The sequence below is a fragment of the Sciurus carolinensis genome, chromosome 8 (genome assembly GCF_902686445.1).
Source record: "Sciurus carolinensis chromosome 8, mSciCar1.2, whole genome shotgun sequence".
NCBI classification, from domain to species: Eukaryota; Metazoa; Chordata; class Mammalia; order Rodentia; family Sciuridae; genus Sciurus; species Sciurus carolinensis.
The window spans coordinates 75,027,627-75,039,944 of NC_062220.1; the positions used below are offsets into that span (position 1 = coordinate 75,027,627).

The 12,318-nt window shown below is 35.0% G+C and overlaps 1 protein-coding gene across 13 annotated transcripts in view; it reads right to left on the minus strand.

Annotated features, from left to right (window-relative positions):
• The window catches only part of Dgkb (diacylglycerol kinase beta), a 640,490-nt gene that overhangs the window by 358,823 nt on the left and 269,349 nt on the right, over window positions 1-12,318 (minus strand). The window lies entirely within an intron of this gene.

Consider the following 12,318-nt stretch of genomic DNA (forward strand, 5'->3'; position numbering starts at 1 on the left):
GCCAAATGAACATTTCTGCTGTATACCCCCACAAACATATCAATCCATTCAAAACATAACTGTTTCCATATCTGAGCATCCCATCTCAGAAAGACACCACCCTCCACCCAATTGCGGAAATCATAATCTAGATGCCATGTTAGACTTTCTATCCTTCTTTATTCGCTCCTCTAGTTATACAGAAATTTTAACTTAAATAAAAGATCCTGTTCTTTTTTGTTCATTGTATATATATATTTTTTTCTGTCTATTTAGGTGCCCCTTGTCTCTTTAACTGGCTTGTTTCTATTTCTTCAGCACGGTTTTGATAACTCTTCTTTATCTTAGGTCACCCTTCCAAAATAACAGATCAGATGCCCGTCCTCTGCAGTTTCACAGATGCCTCTCTCAACACTAGCCTCAGCTTAGAACTGATACATGGCACTATTGTTAGGTGTGATTTCCTCACTACAAGCTCTGTGTACCAATTCTTCATTAATCCATATTTTAATGAATTTGCTATAAGATGAACAAAATGGCCCAAACAGAAAATATCTGTCTAACAGTTTTCTTAAGTTTATCTGTAAGTATATATTAGTAGTCAAAACTGTAGCCTAAACTGCTGTGTTATTGCTTTGGTTTCTCCCTCAATATTAGTTTCATCTCCTATCAAACTTAAGGCTGGTTGGGAGAATTAAACGAGACATTGTATAAAAGGCCTTAACAGATGAAGTCTAAAACAATTGAGAGTTTTCAACAATATAATACTACTAAAGATAAGATCAAAATCTGAAATGTTGTACCAAGTTAAATAATCTCTCTTCTCTGTGTGTAAATACACACACACAGAGTCATGCACTCCAAAAAAAAAAAAATTTTTTTTGAGAAAGAAAGTATTTTTAAAGCTTTTTTCTCCATGTCCAACTTTTGGCTTGTAACTTGATAATTTTACTCCAGAGGCTATTAGCACTCATTAGAGCTGTTAGCATATATATAATTGAAAAATAAACAAAAACTCAATGGGTTAAAAGAAAAAAAAAATGGGCACTCTCATATGTCAATATTCCCTAAAGAGTAGTAAGTTATATTCAAAATGGATTTACTTAATTAGCAATAAGAAGATGAATGCAGTCCCAAACTAAAAATACTGCTTTTGGAGGCCACCATTAACACTTTCCTTACAGAAACTTAAAAAATAATTATGTACCATTTAATGCATACAGCAAAAGTACAATAAACAATAATGACATAAAAAGTGTTTAATATTTTTCAAAAAAATGTCTGAATCAGTGGTACATCCCTGAAATCCCAGCAATTCAAGATGCCAGAGAATCCCAAGTTTGAGATCAGCCTCAGTAACTTAGCAAGACCCTATCTTAAAAAAAAGGGGTCACAGGTATAACTCAGAAGTAAAATGTCCCTGGGTTCAATCCCCAGTAACAAAACAAAACAAAAATTATATCATATATATTACAGTGGAATTTTAAAATGTGAATATTAATTATATACATATAATTGAATTCAGTTTCAAAACATTGGTTGATTTCAACTGAATGACTAAAATAATCATATTTACTTATATTTCAAATATTTTTAATAGTTTTACTATCATTTTCATTTTGTTTATAATTTTTTTTAAGAAATATATTAGCTGTGTGTGGTTGTGCACACCTGTAATCTCAGAGGTTGGAGAGGTTGAGATAGGAGGATCACAAGTTCCAAGCCAGCCTTATAAGTTCTAGTCATCAAAATAAAATTATATATATATATATATAAAATTTTATATATATATATATGAGTGTGTGTGTGTGCATATATATATTTTCTACTGAATTAAATTAAAAAACATATATTTACTTTTTTCCAAGTTTTCCTTTTGTTTTAGAATAAGCAGGATGGGTGGAGGTACAAATGGAGGAGTAGAGAAAGGAAGCTGGCCCAGCAGTACCTCAGCAACAGAATTAGGAAACAGGACAACTCCTCCTCAGCAAGGTGAGTATCAAAGGAACCTCAATGAAACATAACATTGAACTATAAAAAAAAAAAAATCCATAAAGCTACAGCATGTTGGTAATTTGAGCATAAGAAATAATACCTTAGAGACACAGCCAGCTTCAGCAACCAGCAGAGCAAAGGGAAGAGTGCACAAAAAAGAGATGCATGACCAACAGATAAAGAAATTAGAAAATAAAGAAAAATCAATTTAAGGAAACCTGCAGTTTACAGAGGAAAGCTGATTTTAACAGACAGAGTTGGTAGGGTAAGCCTCTCAGTGAAAACAAATCCAAAGCGGTCCACTGAGGTGAAAGTTCTCCAAGGGGGCTGCACACCCTCTGCAGGCAGGCACCAGGGGTGCAGCCTGGAAAGTCTTCCCTGGATATGGAGTGCACAAGATGCTGGTAGGTGAGGAAAACTTTCCCAGGAGCTGAAATCTGGCCACACACAGTTTGCACAGCTGCAAAATGAGATAGGACGTTATAAACTCATAAGGGAAGTTACCAAAAAAGAGAAAATTCTCAAAGGGTGCCTGAACCAGAGAGACGAATAACCAAAGAAACATTTTATCTGAACCACTTAGCCTCTGAATCCCAAGGGAGAAAGATCCCATAATAGTTGGCACCCCGTAAGAGCTACTGAGAAGAGGCTCACTGTGGACACACAGTAGCATCTGCACTCCCGGCCAGAAACTAACAATATACACGGTTTTGAAGGTGAAACCTCTAGAAGCTTAGTCCCTAAGTCCTAAAAGTGAATTTTTCTTGAAGCCCCAGAGATCCAGAAACCCAGCAGAGATAGGAAGCTCCACACCAACAGGGGGAATAGATCAAATCTCAAACACCCTCACACAGAACTCCAAAGTCCAAACCCCCAAAATGTAAAATTCCAATATAGAACTCTGCATCATCTACACTACGAGATTACACAATTCATCAGCACACCCCGGTCTATCTCACCCAATACTGGGAGATTGGAATTGAGCATTACTACAACCAGCTGGCAGCTAGGTGAGGAATGCAAGGACAATGACCAAAATATGAAGCTAAAAGTAAAAACTGAAAATCCATTGCTATCAATAGATTTGACCACTGCAGTAGAAACAAGTCTTCGATCTCTCATTAAGATTTTTTTCTTTCTTTTTATCTTTTTCCTTCCTTCTTATTTTCTTCTTCCTTCATATTCCCATTTCTACTCTTTAAATTTTAACATGTTTTTCAATTATTTATAATGTTATATTATTCACTTTATTATGTACAATTCTCTGTGTAAGTGAGTTTGCATATACGGTTGTATATGTTCACACTACATGGAAAAATTTGATTTATGTGTGTACATATATGTATATATATATGCAAACACACCCACCTACACATACACACACATATGTAGATATATGTATTCATGTAACTACACACACACACACACATGTTTTCATGTAACTTTACTTACACATTATTGGCCCTCTCCTGCATTATTTATTTAACTAATTATTTAGCCTAGATTAGACTTAGGTAAAGTAATTGAGACCTTTTGTCTAAGGTCTTTGTCCTACATAAAAAGAACAGCTAATTCCAAAATCAGTAGAAAACAGAAAACAATTAAGATCAGAGCTGAAATTAATGAAATTGAGAATAAAAAAAAATACAGAATCAATGCAACAAAGAAGACAAATAAAAAGACAAATAAAATTGATAAACTCTTAGCCAATCTAACCGAGAGAGAGAGAGAGAACCTAAAATCAATAAAATTAGAGATGCAAAAGGAAATATCATCATAGACCCTTCTGAAATACAGAGGATCATCAGAAACTATTTCTGAAAATTTATAATCCATTAAACTAGAAAATCTAGAAGACATTGAGCAATTTCTGAACACATATGGTCAGCCCAAATTAAACCAGCAAAATATAAAAAACAAATATATCAATAAGAAGTAATGACATTGAAACAGCTATTAAAAGTCTTCTAAAAAAGAAAGCCCAGGACCCAAATGGATTCTCAGCTGAGTTCTACTAGACCTTGAAAGAACCAAAACCAGTCTTTCTCAGATTAGTCCATGAAATTGAAAGGCAGGGAACACTCCCAAATATATTTTATGAAGTCAGTATCACCTTGATATTCAAACTAGACAAAGACACAGCGGGAAAGAAAACTACATGTCCAAGCTCACTGAGGAATATAGATACAAAAATTCTTAGCAAAATATTAGTAAACCACATTAAAAAAATACACCAAAAAGATAACATACCATTATCAAGTGAGTTGCATTTCAGGGATCCAAGGATGCTTCAACATACTCAAATCAATAAATGTAATCCACACTTAAACAGAATTAAGGACAAGAATCACAGAATCATCTCAATAGATGCAGAAAAGGCCTTTTATAAAATCCAGCACCCATTTATGTTTAAAATGCAGAGAAGCTACGGATAGGAAGAATTTACCTCAACATCATAAAAGCTATTTACGAGAAACCCAAAGTCAACAACATCATACTGAATGGAGAAAAACAGTATTTCCTCTAAAATCAGGAACAAGACAAGGGTGTTCACTCTTACCAATGCAGTCCTCACAATATTAGCCAGAATGAACAGGTAAGAAAAAGAAATCGAGGAGTTACAAATAGAAAAGAAGAAGTCAAACTATCTCTATTGATGCTGACATGAGTCTATTTCTAGCAGACCCAAAAATCTCTACCAGCAGACTTCTAGAGCATATAAGTAGCAGGATACAAACTCAACACCCATAAATCAATAGCTTTCCTATACTCCAACAGTGATTCAGCCAAGGATGAAATCAGAAAAAACATTCCAAAAATCTCAAAGAAAAAAAAAAAAAAAAAAAGCAAAAACAACAACAAAAACTTGGATATTAATTTAACCAAGGATGTGAAAGAACTCTTCAATGAAAATTATAGAATAACGAAGAAAGAAATTGAAGACATTAGAAAAGAGAACCCCCTGTGTTCTTGGATAGGCAGAATTAATATTGTCAAAATGGCCATACTACCAAAATTATATACACATTTATTACAATCCTCATAAAAATATCAACGATATTCTTTAAAGAATTAGAAAAAATAATCCTTAAATTCATTTGGAAGAATAACAGATCCAGAATAGTCAAAGAAATACTAAACAAAGAAAGCAAAAGCGGTAGGCATCACAATACCCAACCTCAAATTACACTTCGGAGCTATGTAACAAAAACAGCATGGTGTTGACATCAAAACAAACATGAAGACCAATGGAATGGAATAGAAGACACAAAGACAAACCCACATATTTACAGCCATTTGATACTTTGATGCCAAAAATTGATGTTGGAGAAAGGTAGCCTTTTTAACAAATGGTGTGGGGAAAACTGGATAGTAACATATAGAAAAATGAAATTAGATAACTGTCTTTCACCCTGCATAAAAGTCAAATTCAAATGAATCAAGACTTAAGAATTAGACCAGAAAGCTTGCAACTGCTAGAAGTAAACATAAGGTCAACACTCCATCATATTGATGCTGTCATTAACTTCCTTAACCAGACCCCAAAAGCACAATAAATTTCAGACACAACTGAAATACAGAAGAAAATTAGAAACTATTTTGAAAATTTATACTCCAATAAAATAGAAAATATTGAAGACATTGACAAATTTCTAGAGATATATGACCTACCTACACTAAATCAGGAGGTCATACATGACTTAAACAGAACGATTTCAAGTAAAGAACTAGAAAACACCATCAAAAGTCTACCAATTAAGAAAAGCCCAGAATGAGACAGATTTTCAGCTGATTTCTACAAGACCTCCAAAGAAGAATTAACACCAATACTCCTGAACCTATTCCATTAAAAAGAGGAAATGCTTCCAAACTAATTTTAGGAGGATAATATCACCCTGATACCAAAACCAGACAAAGACACATCAAGCAAAGAAAACTTCAAACCAATATCCCTGATGAACAATGATGCAAACATTCTCATTAAAAATATTGAAAATTACATACAAAAGCAAATTAAAAAGATAATGCACCACAATCAAATGCCTCCTTTCCAGGGAGGCAAGGTTGTTTCAACATATGGAAATCAATAAACATGATTGATCATATCATAGACTTAAAGAATCACATGATTATCTCAATAGGTGCAGAAAAAAGCATTTGACAAAATACAGTACCCTTCATGTTCAAAACACTAGAACAACTAGGGTTACTAGGAATATGCCTCAACATCACAAAAGCCATATGCTAAACCCAAGGTTGACATAACTCTAAATGGAGAAAAATTGAAAGCATTCTCTCTAAAAACTGGAACAATACAAGGATGGCCTCTTTTACAACTTTTAGTCAACATTCTTGAAAATCTATCCAGAGTAATTAGACAGAAGAAAGAAATCAAAGGTATACACATAGGTAAAGAAGAACTCAAACTATCACTATCTGCCGATGACATTATTCTATATTTAGAAGATTTTTAAAAATCCACCAAAAAACTTCTAGAACTAATAAATGAATTCAGCAATGTAGCAGGATATAAAATCAATACCCATAAATCAAACACATTCCTATGCATGAGTAAAGAATCCACTGAAAGAGAAATAAAGAAAACTACCCCATTCACAATAGCCTCAAAAAAAAAATTGGGGAATCAACTTAACAAAAGAGGTGAGAGACCTCTACAATGAGAACTACAGATACTAAAGAAAGAAATTGAAGAAGAGCTTAGAAGATGGAAAGACCTCCCATGCTCCTGGAATAGGCAGAATTACTATTGTCAAATGGCCACATTACCAAAAGTGTTGTACAAATCTAATGCAATTCCTACTAAAATCTCAATCATATTCATCAAAGAACTAGAAAAAGCCATCATGAAATTCATTTGTAAAGAGACTCAGGATAGCCAAAGCAACTTTGCAAAAAAAAAGTGAAGCAGGAGACATCACAATACCAGAACTGAAACTATACTACAGAGCTATAGTAATAAAAACAGCATGGTATTGTCACACAGAGACAAACCCACATTATACAGTTATCTCATGCTAGACAAAGTTGCCGAAAACATTCACTGGAGAAAACATAGCCTATTCAACAAATGGTGTGGGAAAAATGGAAAACCACATGTAACAAAATTAAATTAAATTTTGTCTCTCACCCTCCATGAAATTCAACTAAAAGTGAATCAAAGACATAGGCACTAGAACACAGACCCTGTGAAAACTAAAAGAAAAAGTATGACTAAATCTTCACCATGTCAGCCTAGGATCTGACATCCTTAACAAGACCCTTAAAGCACAAGAAGTTAAATCAATAAATGGGATGGATTCAAACTAAAAGCTTCCGTTCAGCAAAAGAAACAATAATGTGAGGAGAGAGCCTACAGATTGGGAGAAGATCTTTATCACTTGCATCTCAGATAAAGCATTAATCTCTAGAATATATAAAGAGTTCAAAAATCTTGACACCAAAAAAATAAATAAATTACCTAATCAATAAATGGAATCAGGAACTGAACAGAAACTTCATAGAAGAAGATATACAATTGATCAACAAATATATGAAAAAATGTTCAACATCTCTAGTAATTAGAGAAATGCAAATAAAACTAAGATTTCATCTCACTAGTCAGAATGGCAACTATCAAGAATACAAGTGACAATAAATGTTGATGAGGATGTAGGGGAAAAGGTACACCCATACATTGCTGGTGGGAATGCAAAATGGTGCAACCATTATGGAAAGCAGTATGGAGATTCCTCAGAAAACTTGGAATGGAACCACAATTTCACCCAGTTATCACACTCCTCAGTGTATATTCAAAGGACTTAAAATCAGCATATTACAGTGACACAGCCACATCAATGTTTATAGCAGCTTAACTCACAATAGCTAAACTATGGATCCGACCTAGGTGCCCTTCAACATATGAATGGATAAAGAAAATGTGGTATATATACTTGATTGAATTCTACTCAGATTTAAAGACAAATGAAATTATGGCATTTTCTGGTAAATGATGAAGTTGGAGAATATCATGCTAAGTGAAATAAGCCAAACTCAAAAAATCCAAAGGCTGCATATTTTCTCTGATATGCGAATGCTAATTCACAATAAGGGGGAACAAGGCTAGGGAAGAATAGGGTTACTTGAGATTAGGTAGAGGGGAGAGAAGGGAGGGGAAGGGTTATAGGTTTAGGAAGGATAGTGGAGTGAAACAGACATTATTACTTCATGTACATATATGATTGTACAACCTATGTGATCCTACAACATGTACAATCAGAAAAATGAGAGATTACATTCCATTTATGTATGATTTATCAAAATGTATAAATGCATTCTACAGTCATGTACAACTAAATACAACAAATTTTTAAAAATTAAAAAAATTAAAAAACATTTGTATACCAAGAGAAAAAAGAGTGTGAAGAATGAATTTACAGAATGATAGAAAATCTTTTCCAACTTCTCTTCTGATAGAGTATTAATATTCAGACTATATTAAAAGATCAAAACACTAAACATCAAAAAAATCAATTAGTATGCAATAATTAAACAAAAGCCTCTTAAAAGAAGAAACACAAATCGTCAACTAATACATGAAAAATGTGCAGACTTTCTAGCAATCAGGGAAATGCAAATCAAAACTACAATAATATTTCATCCTTCTCCATTTAGAATAGCAAAGGTTCAAGAATACAATTATAAATGCTGATGAGGTTGTAAGGAAAAAGGTACACTTGTACTTTGTTGGTGGGACTTCAGACTGTTACAGTTACTCTGGAAGCGATATGGAGATTTCTCAAAAAACTAGGGATGGAACCACCATATGACCCAGCTATCACACTTGTTATTTTCCCAAAAGAACTAAAATCAGCATACTATAGCAATTCAGCCATCTCAATATTTCTAGCAGCACAATTCACAATAGCTAAATTATGGAATCAACCCAGAAGCTCTTCAATAAACAAGTGAATTAAGAAGTTGTGGCATTATACACAATGGAATTCTACTCGGCCATTAAAAGGAATGAAATTATGACACTTGCCAGTAAATGGATGGAAATGGCGACCATCATGCTAAGTGAAATAAGCCAGGTTCAGAAACTCAAAGATCAAACATTTTCTCTCATATGTGGAAGCTAGAATAAAATAAAAGAAAGGAAGAGAGATGGAGAGGATATCATAAAGACATAGGGAAGATCAGAAGTGTAGAAAGGGATTGAGTGGCAGAATGAAGGAATGGGAAAGGGGAGCAATGTGGAATGAATTCCTAAAAAATCATGTTTTGTGCATATATTAATATACCACAGAGAATTTCACCTTTATGAATAAATAAAAAGAAACAATCAAACATAAGTGAATACACAGCAAAAGGAAATCTAGCAGAGTAGAGGGAGAACAGGGGAAAGGAGGGAAGATAGGGGGGAAAAGGGAGAGTGAAAAGGAGGGGTAGTGACTGAAATCAAATTCCATGCATGCATGATTTTGTTAGGATGTATAATATGCATAACTATAAAGCTCTAATAAAAAATAGATAAACACCATGGTTTTTCATTGTAAATGAATTAATATATAGATGCATAGCATGTGTATATATACACATATACTCATCAGAAATGTAAGTAAATAATAAGACTTTAAATAAATTACTGTGCTTGCCTTCAACCATATCTCAAGTTAATAGCAGCATTGTTCATCCTAACAGTAGAACAAGATAGGAAAAGCAACTAACCAGGAAAGAAATTTAGTGTAAGTTAATTACCATGGATAGACTGTAGGAGCTCAAAATATTTACCACTAAATATGTTTTCACAGATTTTTTATGGCTAAATATGAGGAAGACTGGTATCAATCAGTCTTCCAGCCAAATTAAAAGAGAAGAGTCAACAAATAAACCTATTTTAGAATTAAACATCTGGAGTTGAAAGCTAGTTCATGAAGGTGAATTCCAAATTGTAGTTCCCCACTTAACAAATATTTATGACAGGCAAGTTTGTATTTATGTATGTCATGCAATGGCAAATAGTCATTACTAGAGTTCCTGAATTTAAGAAGATTAAATTTTTTGGTAAAGCAAAACCATTAAACACACAAGCAAAAGTTTGTTTATGGGAAGAATGATGGTATTTTCTGTCATTAATTTGATTTAAAAGTGTTAATCACTCTTGGCTAGGAAACAAAATGAGCCAGGTGTGGTGGCGCATGCCTGTAAACCTAGTGACCCCGAGGCTGAGATGTGAGGATCCCAAGTTCAATTCCAGTCTCAGCAATTTAGTGAGGGCCTAAGCAACTTAGTGAGACTCTGTATCACAACAAAAATTTAAAAAGGACTGGAGATGTAACTCAGTGGTAAAGTGCCCTTGGGTTTAATCTCCATTACCACTTCCCCCCCAACAAAAAATGGAAAAACAAAATGAACAAAATGAAAACATAATATTTATTTGCTCTTTAATGACATGATTTCTGAATCTCTTAATCAACTTAAAAATTCAAATAATTTTTTTCAAATGAAAATCACATATAAAGCAAAAATAAATATTTGTAAAAGGATGCTCCATTTAAAACACTGTCCCTTACCTTCTTAAGCTATGCAAACAAAACTTTGCTTCCAATATTCTTCACATTTTTGTTAGATTAATTATTGCTAAGAAATTTTCTAAGAGAATGCTAATTGAGTTTTTTCAAATGCCTTAGAATATCTTACATTCTGACAGTGTAACTTTTTCTAAAATATGGATATATATTCTTGTAAAAAAAAGTCTTCAAGTCAATACATTCAACTGACCTCAAGTGAATCAAGTGATTATTAACTGAATAAAGTACTTTCACAAATGTTACACAAAGTACTCATTATAAGCACTGGACAAAGCAATTTAACAGCTTTAAAACAGCTACCTGAGCCCAAGGAACTTGCAGGAGGCACTGTTATTGACTCTGAATTCCAATGAGGAGGGAGTGGAATGCACACAAGTGCTCAATAACATGCTCAAAGCTACACACCTAGCAAGAAATAATCCCACTTCACACAATAATTAATAATCTCTAGCCAGTGACTTCTCTGTTTCCCTAATTGTTCCAGTTGGGCTTCTTGATATCTGTCTTGGGGAGATCTAAGATGGTGAACTAGAGGGAGCTGCATTCCTTATTGTTCTGTAACTCAGGTTTCAAGCAGAGGGTATCTTTTTCTTGGTGAGGCAGTTTTTGCTGCTTATCGATCCCTTGCTGTTACCCCATTTGTCTACTGTGATCACCTGCAGTCAGCCAGCATATTGACACCTTTATGAGTGCAGACTGCTCACTGTCAGGCACCTATCATCTGCCATTTGCCTGCTTCTTGCCTATCCATCGCCTGCCTTTCACCCATCCATCATCCACTGCCCAAGGTTCACCTCCCAATCATCCGACAACAGTCAACAAACTGACCACAAACCACCAGTGGAGTGCCAGTTGCCTGCTGTTGCCTGGAAGTTCACTGTCACAGTATCTGCAGGTTTGGTTACACATGGCTGCCACCATTTTGAGATAACAGCCAGGCCCCATAGGACCCCTGGTTGGACTGACTGAGCCCTTTCTCCAGGATCCCTCAGCCCGACAGATCACTCCCTGCCTCTGGGGCCATCACATAGACTGACTGCTCCCCACCCCCAGGACCCCAAACTGACTGACTGCCCTTGTCACCAGGACCGCCAGACCACCCTGCCTCCAGGATCCTGCAACCACACCGACCACACCCCACCTCCAGGACCCCTGCCTGACCAACCGCATCCTGCCTCCAGGACCTCCAGTCGACCACATGCACACCCCGAGCTGCAGCTCCCCATTTGCCAACACATTTGGAAGCTAGAGTGGCCATCTTGGATAATCCTGGAAGCCGTAGCTCCAATCTTTAGTTGAGGCAAATCCCATCCTGAGACTCCTGCTGGAACTTGAAGCTCATTGTCAGGTACCTCTCATGCATCAGGCTACTGAAGACTGGGAGGTTTGAATACTATATGACTATTAGAGTGTAGATTTTCTTTTTTCTCCTTATTGAAAAATTTTAAGATTTTATTTCTTTACTTTTCTTGCTCTCTTTCCTTTTGTTTACCTGTTCCCTCAGAGTCTCTTCCTCCCTTATTGCATGCTAACAACCAACTTCTTTTGATTACACTCTTTCTATTATCTAGAACTTCTATATATTCTTTTCTTATCCCATTAACAGTTACATCTTAAACCCCTCCGCATCCTCTTTGTCCTCCATTAGAAACTGCAGACCTTATTGCAAATCTATTTGTTATACTGAAGATAATAATCGAACTCATTCTGTTTATTATGATAATATTGTTAATGTCCTCACAGGGGCTATTTG